Source organism: Myotis myotis, unplaced genomic scaffold, assembly GCF_014108235.1.
Source record: "Myotis myotis isolate mMyoMyo1 unplaced genomic scaffold, mMyoMyo1.p scaffold_m19_p_7, whole genome shotgun sequence".
Taxonomy (NCBI): Eukaryota; Metazoa; Chordata; class Mammalia; order Chiroptera; family Vespertilionidae; genus Myotis; species Myotis myotis.
This window is the reverse complement of record NW_023416379.1, coordinates 9,720,251-9,733,918: the sequence shown is the minus strand read 5'-3', so window position 1 is coordinate 9,733,918 and position 13,668 is coordinate 9,720,251. Positions and strand designations below refer to the sequence as shown.

The 13,668-nt window shown below is 45.3% G+C and overlaps 1 long non-coding RNA gene across 1 annotated transcript; it reads left to right on the top strand.

Annotated features, from left to right (window-relative positions):
• The first annotated feature begins 1,901 nt into the window (after window positions 1–1,901).
• Window positions 1,902–10,876, top strand: LOC118660579. Its single transcript, XR_004968979.1, has 2 exons — window positions 1,902–1,985; window positions 6,949–10,876. It is a non-coding gene; the product is annotated as an uncharacterized LOC118660579 (long non-coding RNA).
• The last annotated feature ends 2,792 nt before the right edge of the window (window positions 10,877–13,668 follow it).

The following is a 13,668-nucleotide window of genomic DNA, read 5'->3' as shown; positions in this document are numbered from 1 at the left end:
TTCACAGCTGGGAGAGTGGTTCTTAGACCTTAATGTACATTTGTTTCATGCGGGAAGCTTTCAAAACTGCTGAAGCCTAGACCCTCCTGCTGACCATTTTAATCAGCAGCTGTAGGAGCAGATTTTAGGCACGCGTCTTTACTCGCTCCCGGACTGAGCACCCCTGGGCCACTGGGTCATTCTTGTGTCGCCTGATGCGTGAGTTTGACCTCGACTCACCGTGTTTGTGCTGTTACAGCAGGTGGCAGCTATGACATCAGCATGTTGACTATTTCTCATTTTATTTTCTGCTGGAGAGGAATGAAAGCACAGCACCGGGGGATGACTCCTAAGTTCCAGCTTCTAGTCCAGTGCTCCTTCAACACAGAATCTAAGGTTAAACTTTACCAAGTGGCACCCATTCTCCACAATAATAATAACAGTTCCTGTTTATGTATCACTGTGCTAAGGGTTTACCTGCCTTATCTCATTTAATATCAACATTAATGTTACCAGGTATATTGCACAGTCTTCATTTTACAAATGAGCTAACAAACTAGGAAAGGTTGAGCAGCTTGCCCGAGGTCATGCAGTTACAGAGCTGAAATGCAAACCCACACCTGTTTGACTCCACACCCCTTGACCATGAGGCTTTCCTGCCTCTCACAGGGGCTTAATTTTATCCTCACTCACAGGAGTGAAAGCCATGAGCTGCATCTGATGTGAGCTGGGCCCCCAAGCCTGTGTGGGGGGGTTGGGGTGCTCTGTGATTGGAGAGGGTCCCTGGCCACCTGCTGGTTCTTCCTCACCCCAGGGGCTCCCTGCCCCTGAGCTGCAGTGTAGCCGGCTCTGTGCTGCTTCTCCCCTAACAAAAGGCTCCTGATGTGGCCGTGGCTGCTGAGCATAGACTATCCTTTCATCAGTCTCCTGAGAACGCAAAACTGGGAGAAAGAGTGGCTCAGGGTAAGGTGGTTTGCAATTCCTGTAACGGGCAGGTATCTGATTTTCATGTACCGCCTAGAGTCCCCACGAAAGGTTGTGCAGAGTCAGCTTCTCAACAATAGGTGAGTATGTGATGATACCTGGCTCTTCCAAGATGATGCAGTGGTTGGAAACATGAGGTCTTTTTAAAAACAAAACAAAACAAAAAACCAAAAACCCTTTTTTATTGATTTCAGAGAGAGGAAGGGAGAGGGAGAGAGAGATAGAAACATCAATGAGAGAGAATTATTGATTAGCTGCCTCCTGTACACCTGTACACCGCCTAATGGGGATTGAGCCCCAAATCTGGGCATATGCCCTGACTGGGAATCGAGCCATGACCTCCTGGTTCATGGGTCGATGCTCAACCACTGAGCCACACCAGCTGGGCACCTGAGGTCATTTTGAGCCATGACTACCACTTCCCTACCACTGACTGAAGGGGCCCAGGCCAAGACAGAGCCAGACTGGCCCAGGCACTAGGCCTACCACCTGGAGAAGCAGGTGGGAGAGGACCCCTTTGCCTTTCATAGTGCAAGAGAGGCTGCAAGGGGGAGCCAGACGCTTGCCCTGTGGCCTAGCTCTGCGCTGGACTGCTCCACATCAGCCTGCTGGGATTGAGTCTGTCATTCTTTATGCATCTTCATTTTTAACAAAAAAAAAGTTTTAAAAGTTAAAAAAATTAAAAATTTTTAAAATAGAAAAAAAGCTTATAGGATAAGGATATAAATAAAGAAAATATGTTTGGATAGCTGTACAAAGTGTTTGTGTTTTAAGCTTAGTGCTATTACAAAAGAATCAAAAGTTTAAAAAATAAGTTTATAAAGTAAAAATGTTATACTAAGCTAAGGTTAATTTATCATTTAAAAAAGATAAATTCTTTATAAATTGAGTGTAGCCTAGCCTAAGTGTACAGAGTTTCTGAAGTCTCCGGTGTGTACAGTATGTTACAGGCCTTCATACTCACTCATCCTCACTCACTGACTCACCCAGAGCAACTTCCAGTCCTGCGGGCTCTGCTCATGGTAAGTGCCCTCCCTATACAAGTGTACCATTTTTATCTTTTAGTCATATTTTTACTGAACCTTGTTTATGTGTAGATACACAAATATTTACCACTAGAGGCCCAGTGCACAAATTCGTGCATGGGTGGGGTCCCTTGGCCTGGCCAGCAATCAGGGCCCTCTCGCCCAGTCCCAATTGGGTGATTGGGTCTGGCTGGCAGGGGGGAGGGACTGTGGGAGGTTGGCCGGCCATGGGAGGCTGGCGGTGGGAGCGCACTGACCACCAGGGGGCAGCTCCTGCGTTGAGCATCTGCCCCCTAGTGGTCAGTGTGCGTCATAGCAACTGGTCGACCAGTTGCTTAGGCTTTTATATCTATACTAGAGGCCCGTTGCACGAAGAAATTCATGCAATAGGCCTTCCCTTCCCCTGGCTGCCGGCACTGGTTTTCCTCTCGCACCCGGGACCCAGGCCTTCACTCTGGCTGGAGCCTTCAGTCTTCGCTCCGTGCCTACATATGCAAATTAACCACCATCTTTGTTGGGTTAATTTGCATACTCTCCTGATTGGCTGGCAGCATAGTGGAGGGATGGTCAATTTACATGTTTGTCTATTATTAGGTAAGATAGATTGTGTTACAATTGCCTACAGTATCAGTACAATAACATGCTGTACTGCTTTGTAGCAATAGGCTACAGCTTACAGCCTAGGTGTGTAATAGGCTAGACCAGTGGTCAGCAAACTGCAACTCGGCAAACTGCGGCTCGCGAGCCACATGCACCTCTTTGGCCCTTGAGTGTGGCTCTTCCACAAAATACCAGCTCTTCCACAAAATACCGACTTCTGCGCATGGGCCACAAAGTTTCAATCGCACTGTATGTGCACACCCACACGTGGTATTTTGTGGAAGAGCCACACTCAAGGGGCCAAAGAGCCGCATGTGGCTCGCAAGCTGTGGTTTGCCGACCACAGGGCTAGACCATCTAGGCTTGTGTAAGTGCATTCTATAATGTTTGCATGACTATAAATCACCTAATGACACATTTCTCAGGACCTATCCCTGTTGTTAAGTGACACATGACTGTATACACTTGATCATATTTATATTTTCAATTCAGTGTTACCATTGTTGGGAGAAAATTCTATATGGGTCCCTCATGTTTCTGCATGTTTGTGAGCAGAGACTACCATAGTTCTGAATAATTGTTTTATGTATGTATAGCAAATAGCCTTGGAAGATATAGTTCAGGGGTCCTCAAACTTTTTAAACAGGGGGCCAGTTCACTGTCCCTCAGACGGTTGGAGGGCCGGACTATAGTTTTAAAAAAAACTATGAACAAATTCCTATGCACACTGCACATATCTTATTTTGAAGTAAAAAAACAAAACGGGAACAAATACAATATTTGTATTTGCATGTGGCCCGCGGGCTGTAGTTTGAGGACCCCTGATATAGTTTATCCCTCTAAGGCAGTGATTTTCAACCAGTGTGCCCCAATAATTTTAAAAATATGCATGTGCTGTGGCCTATCAGTTGAAAATTATTGCTCTAGAGCAGCAGTTGCCAATTGGTGGTCCGCAGACCACTGGTGGTCCATGAGGTCTGAAAGGTTGGCGACCACTGCTCTAGAGCAAAGAGCAGGGGAGCTTACTGCCCATTATAAAAGATGAGGGTTCCCTAAGTTCAGAGTTCTTTCTCCTGTAATGTAACCCACGGCATGTGCAGCTGTCACCTAGCCTTCTTTGCAACCTCCTGTGGGAATTGGGACTTGAGAAATCAGTGCCAAAATACGCTGCTATTCTGGCTACTGCTATTTCTGTGAGTAATAAACCGTCCTTTCTTTGTGACCCAGGACTGTTCGGTCTTCTACAGGCAGCATCGATGATGCTGTCGCAGGCAAACTTGTCAGCTTGTGGTAGGGTCCCACTTCATAGCCTGCACAAGTTTTGACAACGGTCAGTCTTCTCAGTCTCTTTTAGTACGACGTGTATCACTCTATAGCGAGGAGATACCTTCTTATATTTAGACCCTAACTCAACTAATCATTTTCAACTATTAGGGTCAGAAGTTCCCTTTAAAGGGATCTATGCCTGAAAATGGTTGTTCTGTGGACAGAAATTACTTTCACAAAAGCCACTTTCTCCCTTCCTCCTCATCAGCAGCTAAAAGGGAATGCTGCCTGGTGGAAATCAGGAAAAATGAGTGATAGAAGAGAGACACACTAAATTTACAGAAAAATGACACCCCAGTGAGGTGGAGAAGACAGGCAAATGGCAATTCTTGTCACACATTTTTCCCTTTGAAATATGTGCCTAAGTAATACATGTAGCACATTATCACTTGCTATTTTGAAGTTTCTAAATTAAACTCCAAAAGCAGTTTTGAGGCTAATTTATTGGCAGTATCACAGTCCACCCAGTGGTAGCTGAAACCAAAAATAGAAGTTGAGCTCATGGAATATCTGGTGTTACCAGATTGGTTCTCGTCAGGTCGAAAAGTGATCTATATAAAGTGTGACCCCCACTTACCCTGTGGGTCACAAGTTGCTGTGAGTGATTTACCATCTGGTTTTTCTATTGTTGGCGACAGGTGCTGATTAGACTTATGAAAAGGGGACTCAAACTCTCTTTCTGATAGCTCATGGAAAGGGGATAAATAAGATAAATATCTTTAAAAATATATCGTATAGCACTTAGCACAGCACCTCACTTTCCAGCTATAATCCCAACACAGGGGAACAAGATTACAACCTACCATGTAGGCTGGTGTCACTTTCACAGAATACTCCCAAAGCTGTGAAGAAGTGCATCTTTCTGAAATTGGTGATGAGTCCAACCAAAACTCTCAAACAGTGGGTTGTTTTTTTTTAAAACCCTTTAGAATGTTATTTCTATTTCAAGCATGTGTGCTCCTTTTAGAGCTGAGAACTCCCTGCCTCGATCTTTAAACCAGGGGTTCTCAGAGCTATGGCTCAGGCAGCTTTAGGGGTCCTCACAACCTCTAAACCTGGCAGGAGAGGGGACAGGTTGCAATAGAGCCACAGGCGGAGCCTCAGAGAGAGCCCGTGTGCCGAGGAGAGAGTGCCAGAAAGAGAGAGACAGGAGAGTGGCAGACAGAGACTTGCAGAGGCCTGAACATTTCGGAAGGAGTGGGTAGGTTCTACCCTCAGGCTCTCCAATGTTCACACCCACGACAGGGAAAGAGCCAGGCCTGGGACTCTGGAGGCCCTGCCAGGCGGGAAGCCAGGCTGCCGGGTGCCCCTCCCAGCAGGCCGCCCTCTGACTTCTTGGTCTGTTGCCGTCATTCATCTGATTCTGCTCAGCCGCACGTGTGAGACCAGGACGCTCAGTGGAGTTGACAGCACATCCCAACTGTGAGGCCAGAATTAGGAGGTGTCGCCAGAAGCCCGACTGGAGTGCCTGCCGGTGAGGGACAGGTGCCTGCGCCCTCAGAATTCTCCGGCTCTCGAAGTCCAAATTAGACACGGGGGCCTGAAACACTCATGTTTTCACCTTTGTTGTCTGTGTATTACACTTTCTACTTCTTAATTTTGAAATGTGTTTTTGTCATTTCTCTCTCTTGGGGTCATATTTGGCTGCGGGTGAAGGTCGCAGTTGAGCAAAAATCCCATATCCAATAGCCATCCCAGAGGGCCAAATTATTATTTTTTTTATTCATTGATTTGAGATAGAGATAGAGAGACATCAATTTGTTGTTCCACTTATTTGTGCTTTTTTATTTTTTCCATTGATTGGTTCTTAGATGTGCCCTGACTGAGGATCGAAACCCCAATTGAGTGACCTGGCCAGGGCCCAGAGGGCCAAATTCAAGGTTCAAAGAAGGAGAAACCCATCTAAGGAGGCACCCATTTCCCCAGCATTTCTCAGGGCCTAGGTTTTTAAATCAAGGGCGAGGGTATGGAAGAGCATCTTTAATTAACGCTGCAGCCAGCCCCTCTGGTGCTTTGTGCTGTGCTCACCTCTCAGGCACCGCCAGCCAGCAGAGCCCCTCCTCCGCCCCAGGCTTGATTTGCAGGTCTTGCTGTTCTCTGGCAGCACCAATGGGTTTGTTTCTCTCTGGAAGCTTCCTTTGTTCCCAGCCTTAGGCTGCATTCTTCTCTCCCAGTCTTTGTGGTGAGCCCGCTGCGGCCACAGCTGGCTCTGTCCTCAAGCCACCCAGCTGCCTGTCTCCACCTGCCTGTCACCACCCCAACCAAGGCCACCACTCCTGCTTCTGCTCCGAATCTGTCTCCACTTAAAGTATTTTAAGGAGGACGTTGACCTGCATTTCCTGCTGCTTCCGGAAAGCAGCTTACGGAAGCGATGTTTCCTCCTTCAGACAGAAAACCCCACGTTTAAAGGACTTCTAGACAAAGAGGGGAAGAGCCCCCTCAATCAAACCCAGACCGGCTGACCTTTCCCCTAAAGCAGTGGTCAGCAAACTGCGGCTCACGAGCCACATGCGGCTCTTTGGCCCCTTGAGTGTGGCTCTTCCTAAGCCTTAGGAGTACCCTAATTAAGTTAACAATGTATCTACCTATATAGTTTAAGTTAAAAAAATTTGGCTCGCAAAAGAAATTTCAATCATTGTACTGTTGATATTTGGCTCTGTTGACTAATGAGTTTGCTGACCACTGCCCTAAAGGGATTAGAAAAAGTCAGCTAATTTTTAAAATCTTCATCACTTGATAAATTAATCTCTTGAAAGGGACCAGAAAGTATAGAATTTCTTACATATGATCCATATATTAATTTTAAAAAGACTTTGGCTTCCTGGGACATCTATTTAGAGTAGATGACTTAGCAGTAACTTAAAATCATAACAATAAAATGCTTATGGTGTACAAATAATCTAAGGGATAATATTGAAATATCTATATTTCTCTATATCGATATAAATATAACTGCCAATTGTCTGTTTATGTGTCATGCAGTTTTAGAAGTGAACCATGGTCATTAAGGCTTTTGATTTTTATGATTATGCAGGGGGAACACATGGGAAATGGAGGGAATCCTGGAAGACAAAGAAAATATTGACACAGAACCGTCCTGAAAATACGAAAGTATGACAGGTCTTGTGGGGGGTGAGTATGAATCACATTTGTCATGAAAAGTATATAGCAAGGAGCTTTAAGAAAACAGGGAAATCCCAGACTCTGGGCAGTGGGACTTGGCACAAGCTCAGAGCACCTTTTAAATTAAAATTATAATACTGGAGGAGTGGGCTGTCTGCTGGAATCGAGGAGAAAGCATTTTATTCCCAGAATTGGTTTGTTGGCCTGGATGACACTTGGCATCCTGGAGGACCAGGGAAATACTAAAGTGCCCCTGCCCGCAGGCAGGGTGTCACTGGGCTCCGTGAAAGCCGATAAAGAGAATGGGTGGAGTCAAGGCTGCCCAAAGCTCTGGTGAGACCTGGGTGAGGAGCAAACGGCCAGTCCCACCAGGCTTCGAGGCTTCGGGAAACTCAGCAAAAGCAGCCGTTTGGCTCAGTGTTGTGTAAACAGGGAGATACCCGCAGCGAGTCCCAGACGGGCACAGAGAGGAGGGAGGCTGTGGGCAGTTTTCAGCTGCCTTGTTCACACCCCTCCACCCTGCACCCCTGAGAGCACGCAAGGGGTGTCACGCTCACAATCACATACTCTGTGTGGTTACATCAGCATTCTGCACTCCACATCTTTCTCTGACCTTTTTTTGTGTCTGCTGACCCATGGGCACCAGCAAGGTGGTACTCCTCGCAGCTGACACCTCCTAATGCAGAAAACAGCAGGCACATCCCTGAAGTCCATTTCTGCCCTGTGGTAGGTCTGGCGGCTCCCTCCCTGCCTCTCATGTCACACAGAGGCCTGCTCAGTGCTCAGGGACACCCGACACAAACTCCGTGTGGCCTGGGACAGCAACTTCACCCACCGCAGGGCTGAGGAGCAGCCACACTGCGACAGGTATGGCAGCTCACACACCTGTTCGCTGTCCTGGTCATGCGTCTCCTAAGGAGGTTGCAGGACTGATGGAAAAGGCCTCCCTCCCTTCTGTCTCCATGGCAATAGTAAGCTTGTAGGCCGTGCCTGTCTTCCTCTGTCCTCCTCAAGCCAAGCAAGGACAGCCCTCAGCAGAATATCGATTACCCTCTGGAAGTCACTCACTGTGACCTCAAGTGCTCCGGCTTTACTCATTCTGTCTGCACCAACCACCCCCTTTTTGTTGTTTCACTTTGAGGCCATTTTGCAAAGTCTGAGAGAAAAGTAGTTACCTATCATTTGTAAAAAAATATTCCCTTGGGATCTGATAACTGATACCAATGACATTTTATTAAGACGTGTTTTCACCCATATCATTTGATACTCAAATCAACTCTATGCAGTAGGTGAGTCAAGTGTTATCATTCAAAGTTATCTTTATTGTCATGTTATGGTTGAGAAATTTAAAGCTGGAAGAGAATTTTTGGCCTTCCAGAATTTTCTGAAGTTCCCAGAGCTGGTACATGATGGATCTGGGACTCGGCCCAAACCTTCAACTCTGCAAAAATACTGTGATTTTTTCCACTAGACTGTTGTTTAGATCAGTGTTCTCCAGAAAAACAGAACCAATAGGACACACACACATACACATATGCATATATCTATACAAATACATATGTGTGCATACATATATGTGTGTAAACATAAATAACATATTATTTAAGAAAGTGCATAACTTTATATGTATACATAAATGTTTACCTATTGCTTGTTATATAAAGAATGCATATAAATAAGGAATTATTATTATCTTGTAGAATTGGCTATGTGATTGTAGGGGTTGGCATGTTCAAAGTGTGTTGGGCAGACATCAGGCTGGGAACTCAGGTAAAAGTTAATGCTGCAGTTTAGAGGCAGAATTTCTCTTCTCTCAGGATCTTGAACTGATTGAATGAGGCTGCCCCACATTGCCAAGGTTAATCTCTATTAACTGCCACCTGATTGTAGAAGTGATGCACATTTGCAAAATACCTTCTCAGCAACACCTAGATTTCTGTTTAACTGGGTTACTGAAGCCTAGCCATGTTGGCACACAACACTAACCATCACAGCTGTATCATAGAAATCCTCCTAGGATAAGTCCCAGTTTTCTTAGTGGGCAGACTTAAGCACCAGCACAGAGGAACAAAAATGAAACTGAAGATGTATGCAGTGGCCCTTGTTCCACAGACAATGTGTCCCCTTGCAGGCAGGGTCTGCATCGGGTTCAGCTTTGGACCCCAGAGCAACACCTGACCATGATAGGCCATCCATGAGTATGTGTGGAAGGAATACATGTAAAACCTCCTTGTTATCTCAGAGATGCTGATCTTGGAATTAATCTTATACAACTAATGGCTTCTAGGTCTTTCTAGTCAGGGGAGGTGTCCTCTGAAGCCTGGCTGCCAAGGATCGAACCACCTACCAGCTGAGCCACCTTAGGCAGGTCACTAATCTCACTCTGACCCATTTTCCTCACTTGGAAGATGGGGGTGATCATTGTAACACTTCAAATTAAATGAGCTAATTCAGGCGAATGGCTCAACTCAGCGCCTGGCACATGGCAACACCCAATCAACATTAGCTCTGATTTGAATTATTATTTACACAGCTGTCCTAAAATCTTTTGCTTTGAGCCCTGCATTCTTCACTCGTAGGGTATCAGGGTTCCACAAATTCTTCTCTCCCAAACACTTCCCACTTTCCTACAGCTAATTGTGCACCCCAGAAGCACGATGGTTAAGTAATGGATAGAATATTACCTTACGGAAGAGAACCCTTCCAAATTAAAATAATCAAGAATAGTCTAGTATATTAGTTTGCTAGGGCTGCCATAGCAAAATACCACACATGGGGTGGTTTAAGTGGTTCAGTATTCTCTCATAGTTCAGTAGGCTAGACGTCCAAGATCGAGGTGTGACAGGGTTGGTTTCTTCTGAGGGCTGTAAGGAGAACCCGCTCCATGTCTCTCTCCTGCTTCAATAGCTGAGCCCCGGGCATTCCTTGGCTTGTAGATGGCTATCTTCTTCCTGTGCTTCAGATTGTCATTGTCTTTTTTCTTTTTTTAAAATATATTTTTATTTATTTTTAGAGAAAAAGGGAGGGAGAGGGAGGGAGAAACATTGATGCGAGAGTAAAACATTGATTGGCTGCCTCCTGTCCTGACGGGGAATCAAACTGAGTAAGCAAATAGAAAGATAGAAGCTGAGAGAGGCAGCTGAGGCTTGGAAGAAGTAAGTGTGAGATGTGGTAAACTGAAAATAGACAGTGGAGGTGGCAGGCCCTTACATGAGCAGGAAAGATTCAGAGCTCTCTAAGATGTGGTCTAACCAGTGAATAACATCTCGATGAAGCAGCTTTATAACTTAAAGATACTTTTTTTTTTAAAGAAAAATGAGAGGGGGCAACTTATTGAGATCTACTCCAGTCTAGGGGTATAAATATCCCAAATCCTAATTAAGAGGGGCATTCGGTTCGATCTCAGACAGCTGACCTGCCCACTCAGGGCACTCAGTTTGGTTTCATCCAGCTGAATTGCCCACTCAGGTCCTCTTTGAGTGCATTGCTTTCCTACAAATAAATCCTTGCCTGCTTTTGCTGTTATTTGTTGTCTCATTTGAATTTATCCCTACAAGCAAGATAAGAACTCGGGGCTCAGAGTATTGTCTCTGGCCAGAGACCCTCTTGTCCACTGCTGACAGAACCAGCAACCTCTCGGTGCCCGGGACTACACCCAACCAACTGAGCCACACCGGTCAGGGCTCAACTTACTTTTAATTAAGTCAAGTATTAAGAGATTTATAAAGTGTAAAACAATGATACTTTTCTCACTATTTTTTAAAAATGTCATTTATATTAACCTGCAATTGGTTTATTATTATTATTTTTTTAAATTAAATCTTTATTGTTCAGATTATTACATTTGTTCCTCTTTTTTGACCCCCATAACTCCCCTCCACCCAGTTCCCACCCCACCCTCCACCCTCACTCCCCACCCACTGTCCTCATCCATAGGTGCATGATTTTTGTCCAGTCTCTTCCCGCATCCCCCTCACCCCTTTCCCCCCCAAGAATAGTCCATTCCCTTTCTATGCCCCTGATTCTATTATACTCACCAGTTCATTCTGTTCATCAGATTATTCACCTGATTTTTAGATTCGCTTGTTGATAGATGTGTATTTGTTGTTCATAATTTGTATCTTTACCTTTTTCTTCTTCTCCCTCTTCTTAAAGGATACCTTTCAGCATTTCATATAATACTGGTTTGGTGGTGATGAACTCTTTTAGCTTTTTATTATCTGTGAAGCTCATTATCTGACCTTCAATTCTGAATGATAGCTTTGCTGGATAAAGTAATCTTGGTTGTAGGTTCTTGGCATTCATCACTTTGAATATTTCTTGCCACTCCCTTCTGGCCTGCAAAGTTTCTGTTGAGAAATCAGCTGACAGTCATATGGGTACTCCCTTGTAGGTAATTGACTTTCTTTCTCTTGCTGCTTTTAAGATTCTCTCTTTGTCTTTTGTGCTTGGCATTTTAATTATGATGTGTCTTAGTGTGGTCCTCTTTGGATTCCTTTTGTTTGGGGTTCTCTGTGCTTCCTGGACTTGTAAGTCTATTTCTTTCACCAGGTAGGGGAAGTTTTCTGTCATTATTTCTTCAAATAGGTTTTCAATATCTTGCTCTCTCTCTTCTTCTGGCACCTCTATAATTCGGATGTTGGTACACTTGAAGCTGTCCCAGAGGCTCCTTACACTATCTTCATATTTTTGGATTCTTTTTTCATTTTGCTTTTCCGGTTGGGTGTTTTTTTGCTTCTTCGTATTTCAAATCGTTGACTTGATTCTTGCAATCCTCTAGTCTGCTGTTGGGAGTCTGTATAATATCCTTCATTTCAGTCCGTGTATGCTTAATTTCCAGTTGGTCGTTTATCATAACATCGAGGGTCTGACTAGATTTTTTGAGAATCTCACTACATTTATCGGTGGTCTCACCCGTCTTTTCGAGAGTCTTACTAAATTTATCGGCGGCTTCGAGACAGTTCTTGAAAAACCTTGAAAGTGTGGTTTTGAACTCTATATCCAGTCGTTTGCTTTCCTCCATTTCTGTCATTTGTGTCCTATTTCTTTGTCTCCACATTTTTTGTGCTTCCCTATGTTGATGGAGTGGCTTTCTGTGCTAGGTGTCTTATAGGGCCCAGTGGCTCAGCCTCCCCAATTACCTGAGGTGGACTCTCTTGGTGCACCCCCTTGTGGGCTGTGTGCACAGTCCTGTTGTAGTTAAGCCTTGATTGTTGTAGGTATCACTGGGAGGAATTGACCAATTGGCTGTGAGAATCAGCTGTGTCTGCAGTGGGAGAACTTCTGTGCTGGAGACACCCCTCCTGGGCAAGACTTGCTTCAGTGGGGCTTTGGTGCTCACTGAGTCACTCTGACCACTGGGTATACTGGCTCCTGGATCTTTCAGGAGGTGCTAATCTAGCCTTTGCCTGAGGCTATTCAGCCAGAGCTCAGCTGTGAAGGAATGCAAGTTGCCCTGGGGCCTTGGACCAGCTGCAAGTTTCTTAGGTAATTTTCAGCTTGCAAAAGCCTCCGTGCACAGCTTGGGCGGGGCAGGATCCCAGTGGATCAATAGGGCAGAGCAAACAGCTATGGCTGATTGTCAGTCCTTCCCTAAGAGGCCCCGAGTCTCAGTGTCCGGGTAATCCCTGCAAGCACCTCTGAGAGAAAGCCGCCCTCGAGATGCGAATGATGCCAGACAGTCTAGCCCAGCCGTGGGCAAACTACGGCCCATGGGCCAGATCCGGCCTGTTTGAAATGAATAAAACTAAGAAAAAAAAAGACCGTACCCTTTTATGTAATGATGTTTACTTTGAATTTATATTAGTTCACACAAACACTCCATCCATGCTTTTGTTCCGGCCCTCCGGTCCAGTTTAAGAACCCATTGTGGCCCTCGAGTCATAAAGTTTGCCCACCCCTGGTCTAGCCTCTCCCTGTATCAGTCAGGGTCCCCAGAGATTCGCCCAGAACTGGAGTTCAGAGCAGTAGGGGGTAGGAGACTCCCTCTCAATTGAAAAAGCCAACCATGTCCTCAGCCGCCAGCCCTTTCCAAGTCCGCCTCCGTACCTGTGCACTTAACTTCTGCACCGCAGCTCCTCTGAGTCTCGGTATGCTTTTCTCTTTCCTTCTAGTTGTAGTATTTCCACTCAGCCAGCCTTCCTGTGATTCTGGATGATTCCCGTTCTGTCTTTTAGTTGTATTCTTGAAGTGGTTTTGTGAGGCAGCAATCTCCGGTGTTTACCTATGCTGCCATCTTGGTTTTTTCTCATTGTCTTTTTTCTATGTGTGTCTGCCTCTTTCTTATAAGGACACCAGTCATAGTGCATTGGGGTCTACCCTAATGACCTCATCTTAATTTGATCATTTATGAAAACCCTATTTCCAAATAAGGTATGATACACAGGTCCTGGGGGCTAGGATTTCCATATCTTTTGGCGAGGGAACAATTAAACCCACAATGACCAGCTTTCATTCTGGGCCCAATGAATTGTAAAATGTGCTTATGCTCTGGCCCTGAGGCAGATGCATACATAGCTGATGACTAAATATACCCAATTCCAAACAACACTGTGGTATGTGCAGAGGAACCCAGCCAGAGGGAAGTTGGGGCCATTGTGCCGTGATTTTAACATGCATTGCTGTTATATTT